Raw genomic sequence first — 7,633 nt, 5'->3', positions numbered from 1 at the left:
ACAACGACGCATGGTCAGCAAGCCAAAGAGTCTTTTGTGGCATTTCTGAACACAGATTGCGTGTTCTAGATGTTTGCTTTTGATATCAGCAACCAAGGTTTTTTCAATATAGTCTCAGTAAAGTCCCCAGTCAGTTTTTTGATATTTTCAACAGCTCGGGCAGCTTACGGACTTTCAGTCTCCTCTAGTCCCGACTTCTCATCATGGTTATTGTGGTGAAGTAAACATCAGCGATGCTTTGCTTCAAGCTGCTACTGCAGGAACTACCCTAATTACGATGCTAATCTCCTTCCGAGCTGGTGCTTTTTGGAGCAGCCACGTTATTGGAACCCTTCCACATCATCTCAGGGTCTCGGGGTCTCAGGTGTTTTGCCCCTGAACCTGAACACCTCGCCTGAGTGGGGCTGTGAAGATTGACTCGCCTTCACTTGCGGAAAGGTTCCAACTGTGAGCTCTCTTCAGCCACAGCCATCTCAAGCTGGACTCGGCTGCTGCAGCTAGGTCTTTGGTGGCTTTTTTCAGCGGTTTGGGCTCCCGGCCCACCGATTTTGCTGGGAAACCACTGGGCAGCCGACTTCAATGGGGTAGCTGGTTGCATGCTACCCCTTTAAAACAGCTTCGTCAACCAGGTCTTGGTACTTGGCTTTTTTCAGTTGGTGGGACGTGGCTAGCCTCTCTTCCCAGGGCACCGTGAGCTCAGCCACTATGGTGGTTTTCATGCTCCTGGACCATATCTGGTCTGAGTGAGGTCACTGCCACATCCTGCGGGAAGACAAACCTCCTCTTCAGGTCCACTTTCAGCTCCCAGAGGTTCGTTGCAAGGTAGAAGGTGGATTCTTGACCGCTGGTCTTATGGGCCTTGTCTCTTTGGCAACAGAGGGCACAATTACACAGAGCATTGTATTTACAAAAAGGCATATTTCTCCCTCTATGTATTTAGAATAATATTGTTTACGCCAGGTATAATTTAGAATTTATATATATATATATATAGTACATACATACATACATACATACATACATACATACATACATACATACATACATACGTGTGTGTATGTATATATGGAGAGAGAGAGAGAGAGAGAGAGAGAGAGAGAGAGAGAGAGCAAAAAAGCGACTGTAGCAAAAAGGGAGTTTTTCTAAATTTCCACTCTGGCCAAAGTTTTCAGATATAATCATTTTCGTGTTAAAGAAATATCAGCATTTTTGCGCTGTGTAATCAGGCCTGGAGTCAGAGGTGTGTGAAAAGAGGAGCTGAAGCAAGATCAGAACTCTGGTCAGTTTTGCCATTTTCGGACTTTGCATTTCCACTTTGGTCTGCTAATTGTTTTTACTCCACTGGTGTGGCTGGATGCTGATGCGAAACTGCTCAAAATGCTAACTTGTGGACAAACTTCAACCCTGCATTTTGAGATTTTCTGCTATCCTATACTGGACTATTCATGGAGCAGCTGTAGTACATGTCAACGAGCTGTTCCCTGTGTGGAAAGATACTTGTGGTCATCTCTTCTCAGTCTGTACCAGCTTCCTTCCTTCTCAGGAGTGAAGGGAGGCTGACTCTGTGAGACCTCCTTCACTGCAGCAGATAACAGCATAATATGTTAATTGGTCTTGTGAAAGACCTGCAAATTCTGTTATTGATAAATGGATTGCAGTGCACACATTAGGTGTGGGAAGTGAAAAAAAAAGAAGAATGATACATTCGTTACCTTGCTCTGCAGTCCACTAAATGACTTAGGTGTCTGTGAAATGTATGGATATATCTTTCACATCCTTTATGTGACTACGGAGACATGCGACGTGGCCACGACTCATTGACAGTGTTCTGTCATGTATTACTACACGTGTCGCTATTCTTGGCATGACAGTTTTTCTATGGGGCTGTTGTGGACTGTGATGTTGTGCTAAATCAATATCTTAAGCTGGATCTCATTTCTTTTGTCTGTTTTTTGTCTTTCCTCACAAGCTCCTCCTGGGAAATGGAAAACCCAGAGATGGAGAACGGATCAAATGCGCACTCGGTCTGTAGCGTTGCCATGTTTCCTTGTAAAGTTTCACCGTGAAACATGATGAACAGCAAAGTTAAAGTAACTTTTCCCAAGGTCTCTCACACACCTTCTACATCAATCAGCATTGTTGCCTTCAAGTTTGACAGTAAAAGATGGGGAATACTCCAGATGATTTCTTTTTTCAGAGGTATCTTTCTTTTATCCACTGACAACTGATAAAAGATGATTTATATTGCTCTCACCTATGATGAAGCAATATCACACTAAATTGATGGAGTCTTTTCACTCAGAAATTTCCTTTTTCAACAATGTGGTCCAACATTGGATATCCTGACACCTATAAGAATCACTATTTTTTCAGTAGTTGTACTGAGAGTTAAGGCTGATATTTATAATTAAAACAATCAAAGTTTTAATCGAGGTATCACTGTGGCTGTTTCTAGTGGGTTTTTTTGTTTGTTTTTTTGCTAAATGAGCCTCTTTTCTCACTGATATTCGTTGCAAAACTGAGGCTTAAACCATGTTGCTTCTCTGTTGAGCATTGATTTTATCCTGTAAGTGACAAACGGTTAGAGTTACAAGAACCATAACACTGAACTGGAGTGGACACTCGGTAGATCGCATCGCTTCACTAACGCCACATCTGTCACCATGGAAACCAATGGATTACAAGGTTATTTGATCCACCACATCACTCCTTCTATCATTTTTCATAGTTGTTTTAATTGCTTAACGTTATCCCTGTTTGACACAGATATAAACACATTTTACAATTTTCTGTGTGACCCTCCAACCACTAAGCAGGGTCATGATGTCACTGCATCATGCAGCATATCGACGGATAGGGAATTGGACATTTTGGCATTGGTTTGACATCAATCGGATTAAAACTGACCGTGTTATGATGAAAAAAGTTGTTTGAGCATTTTGTGACCTTTGACACAATTCGCTCTCAAGATTTAATAGAACTATCCTTGGATAAGGACAAATCATTCCTGAAAATTTCATGCTATTTAAGTGAATTGTTTTTGCAAAAAGTTGGATACATACATACATACATACATACATACATACTTACATACATACATACATACATACATACATACATACATACATACATACATACATACATACATACATACATACATACATACATACATACATACATACATACATACATACATACAAAAACATCGTCACCACAGACTCTACCGGGAGCGTCTGCAAGCAGTGAAACATAAATGCACAGTGACATGAATACAATATTTTTCTCATTTGCGCTGTTTTGACTCCACTCCGGTGTATGCAGGTATATGTGTATGTATCCGTGGCTGAGTTTACTTTTGTCTTTATGCGCTCATTTGCCGTACATCACAGAGCCAACACTTCAGAGAGTGTGCCAGAATGTTATGCATATGTGGAGGGAATGGGAAGGAGCGATGGATAACAGCTTGAAATCTAAACAATTAGTGTTTGACATTTGCTCATAACAACAGTTTGTGTGTGTGTGTGTGTGTGTGTGTGTGTGTGTGTGTGTGTGTGTGTGTGTGTGTGTGTGTGTGTGTGTGTGTGTGTGTGTGTGTGTGTGTGTGTGTGTGTGCCTGAGAACAGAGGACAAAGAGAAAACCATGTGAGACAAGTGTGGTAATGCATTTCAAACATTCGAGAGTCATTAAATAAACTCCTTTTCTGCTATTGGTTGGAAGACCTAGAAAGGTTGGAATTGTGTGTAACTATAAGCAAAAACAGGATGCAAGAAGTCAAAATGAAACTTATTGATGCTGAATGTTAGGATTCCTGAAATGAATATCTGCTTACTTTGAATTTGAAGGCAGTGACACTTAAAAAGTTGGTAAAGGGCCATGTATATCAATGTCGAGTACCAATTTTCTTGTCATCGCCTGTAAATGTTTTTGAAAGTGAGTAGACTGCTAGTGTTAAAAGAGAGTAATGTTGTCTGTATCCTGTTTGAAACAAGATTTCAGCTATTTTAGAGTTTGAGGTGAGGTTTAAAATGCGCAAAATGGTTAAAGGTCCAGCCATTTAAGCATGTGGACTCTTCTACTGTGAAGCCGTCCAACACTGCTGGAATATGGAAAGTTGTCCTTGATAGAATAACTTGATGAGAGCAAATCTTCTTGTAAATGTCTTCGTGCTTTTCAAAGGTTTCTGTCTTTTTGTCCAATGTTTTGTGAGAAGAGTTAAAAAATATATAATTTTAATTTAAGTTATTAAAATAATCAGGCGGTTTGCGCCGTTGAACATCAAAGAAGCCAGTCGATTTGTTTAAAAGTAAAATAGGATTTATTATAGAGTCGTTGGATGTGTAGGGATTTCTTACCTCATAAGGATCATGTGGCACCATTTGTGTAAGTGAATTCAGTGGGGCACCAATCATGTTGGGTTTTGGCAGTTTGGCTATGGATAATGATTAATAATTATCTGTATCAGATATCTCGGGAGCATCACCTGTTTAACAGGATATGATAGCCAATTCAGTTAAATAAGATATACTAAACAATTAATTAGGAATTTGAATAAATAATTAAATTAATAATTACCAGAATTAACAGTAAAGCTTGAAGGATTGTGGAGTTCTTTACACAGATGAGGTCGACATTTCATTCATCTTTGTGCTCATTAATAAGACAGCAAGTATGATTCCAAAAATTATATTTAATTACAATGAAAACGAATAAACACAGAGATACTAACTACTTATATACAGCTGTGTGCGTTGTGTGTAAAATTTGTGTGTAGAGAGAGAGAGAGAGAGAGAGGTGGAGAAAGTGTGTGTGTGTGTGTGTGTGTGTGTGTGTGTGTGTGTGTGTGTGTGTGTGTGTGTGTGTGTGTGTGCGTGACCTGAGACGGAACTACAAAACAAGATGGTGGATCACAAGAAACTACATTCAGAATGGTGGTTATCAGGGAGACAGGAAGTCTGTCCTCGGTCTCCACCAGGTGCTGGAGAACAATGGAACATGGAAGCTAATCTTTAGCGTTGCTTCCTGTGTGTCTCTGTTAAAGGAACATTTCTAAAACGAGTTCATGTGAACGTGATTTGCTTTGTAAAACGTCTGGAGTCATCATATGGTGTCAGTTACCTGCTCTAAATGTCTAACCTGCTCCAGAGGAGGAGCCGTTCTGAATAAGATCACAGTGAGTGTAAAGCTCCGCCTCCTGACCAATCAGATCTCTTGGAAAATGATGGTGATTGGTGTGCGGGTTCAGCGCTGAGCTGCAGTGGAGAGGAGAGGAGAAAGTATTTAGAACAATCTTTTTGACATAATAAACTAAATCCTGGTCACTGAGCTTTGAAGGATGTTTTTGTTCTTGTTCTCGACTAATTCAAAGTCTTTTTCGCTTCACGAAGGTTGATCTGGAATAATGAGCTCAATAATAATGCTCACGCTGACAGAACTGCGCAAACAGGAATTTATGGAGCGCAGAACTACTCCTGTTGTCACGGTGATGAATTAAAATTCTAAGGAAATAGTAGTAATGCTGAAAACTATAGTTATAGCCACACCACAAGATGGCACTGTTGATTGTTTTTGTAAAGAAACCGCCTACACACACGGGAGGATTTGTCATCATCCAAGGACTAATCGATTGGATTTTGGGATCGAACAGATCTTGGGGAGGTAAGATATATGCTCCTTAGCACATCGCTAACTCCGCTCCCTGCTCCCTGCATCTTCACTCTCAGCCAATCACAGGCCAGCTCACTCTAACAGTCTGTTCAAGTAACACAAAAGAATAGGAACCAACAGAACATCATCATTTAACCTTAACTATGCAGCAACATGAAGCAATTTAAACAACCACAAAAAATGACGGGAAGAGTTGTGTGGTGGATCAAATAACCTTGTAATCCATTGGTTTCCATCGTGACAAATGTATTCGCTCTAACAAGTGCCCGTTCTAGTTCATGATTGGTTTTGAACATCAGTTTTCTATGTTCTGATTTTCATTGAATGTGATATTTATTAGATTCACAAATCATTTCATGCTGTTTTTCTTTTTTTTTTATAAGTTCATACTAACCCTTTTGTTATAAGAAAGATATTGTTTTTGCTTTGGTTCTGGTCGGTAGAGATGTATGGTCAGTTTGCAGCCTCTTTTGAACAAATGAGATTATTTTTGCTCACTTTCCCCCAAATAAAATTCATTAAAAGTTGCAAAAACATATTCATCCTTGAAAGTAATTCAGTTGGCAGCACTGTATATATCAGCAGCAGTGAAAAGCAGAGGATGCGATCCATTTTTCTTTCTATTTACTATCAAACCCTTCTTTTATTCAAATGTCATATTTCTCACATCGAACTGCAAGGTAACAGCGTCTTCCAAAAAAATGTCTGCTCTGCAATAAAATGGAAAATTAGATATAAATGTTAATTTATACATTATCTTGTTAAAGCTACAGGTTGCCACACCAGACCCGAAAATCAGTTAATACACAATAATTAAACTAAAACTTTAGTGAATCATTCCTATTGTGCCGTGTGGTTTAGAATAGCTCAAACCCACAGTCTGCTAATAAGTCCTGGAATTGGAGAGGAAAGTTTGAGGTTTATATCCCATTGTTATTGTTTCATTTTGAATTCAGCACATTAGAGTAGCGAGCAGAGAAATTTGCACAGTCCTAATGTATTCTGACTCTGCTGTCCTTTCCACTGCATTATCTGTTTTCAAAGTGTTTAAAAGTGATGGATGAACTATTTATGCAACCATTACTTTCAATTCAATAAGGAAAAGAAAAAAGTAGGTGCGCAGAGAACTGAAAGTACTTCACACTGGTAATTCATCAATGTCACGTTGAAAGAAGGCAACACGGGTCAAAATATTTTTCAATTTTGTTGTTGTCTGTTGATCAGCATTTCTAAAATCTGTCTGTCTAAGTGGATGCTCATCAATAACTTAGGTTAAAAACATTTCTTACAGAATGAAGACGATGGGGAAAAAATGAATGTAAGAGAATGAAACAGCACCAGTAGAGGTTCAAAATGGCTGCATTGGAGTTGGAGACTCTGCTTTGACTTGGTCACATTTAAAGACGGAGATGTATGGTCGGAGATGATGTTAAATATCTGGCTCATTTATCTCCTTTAGATTTAAATCGCTGTTTGACTAAATCAGGTAATCGATTGTCCCTCCTGAATTGAATCTTTAGAGCTTCTTTCAATTACAGTGAAGGTCCAGTACGTTAAGCAAGTTTTTAGGTCAAAATATATTTTTAAATACGCATAAATTAAGTCCTTTTGACAAATTTGAGTAAACAAATCGATCTTCTCAGCGGTGATCTGAAAATTTAGTTCTTACTCATTTCGTTTACTCATTTTGTGTGACTGCAACCTAAAAACCTTTAACTGTTGTTTCATTTAAAAAAGAGTTTTGCCCTCAACCCTCTGGGAGGAGTTTTGTGTCTTCAGATCACATAACTTGTACTCATTTAGAGCCAGTGTAGCTCTTTAAGGGAAAATAATTTTTAAAAAAACATCTTAATGTCCTTGGCTTCTTCTGGATTTTATGACTTGTAATTTGTCTGATTTACTCGTTTCGTTTTGCTCTACAATCTTCTTCCCAAGTTGCATTTCGGGTTTTTATATTTCTGCAAAACA

This window comes from Lipophrys pholis (assembly GCF_963383615.2).
Source record: "Lipophrys pholis genome assembly, chromosome: 6".
Taxonomy (NCBI): Eukaryota; Metazoa; Chordata; class Actinopteri; order Blenniiformes; family Blenniidae; genus Lipophrys; species Lipophrys pholis.
The sequence above is the reverse complement of the archived record's forward strand: the minus strand, read 5'-3'. Positions refer to the sequence as shown.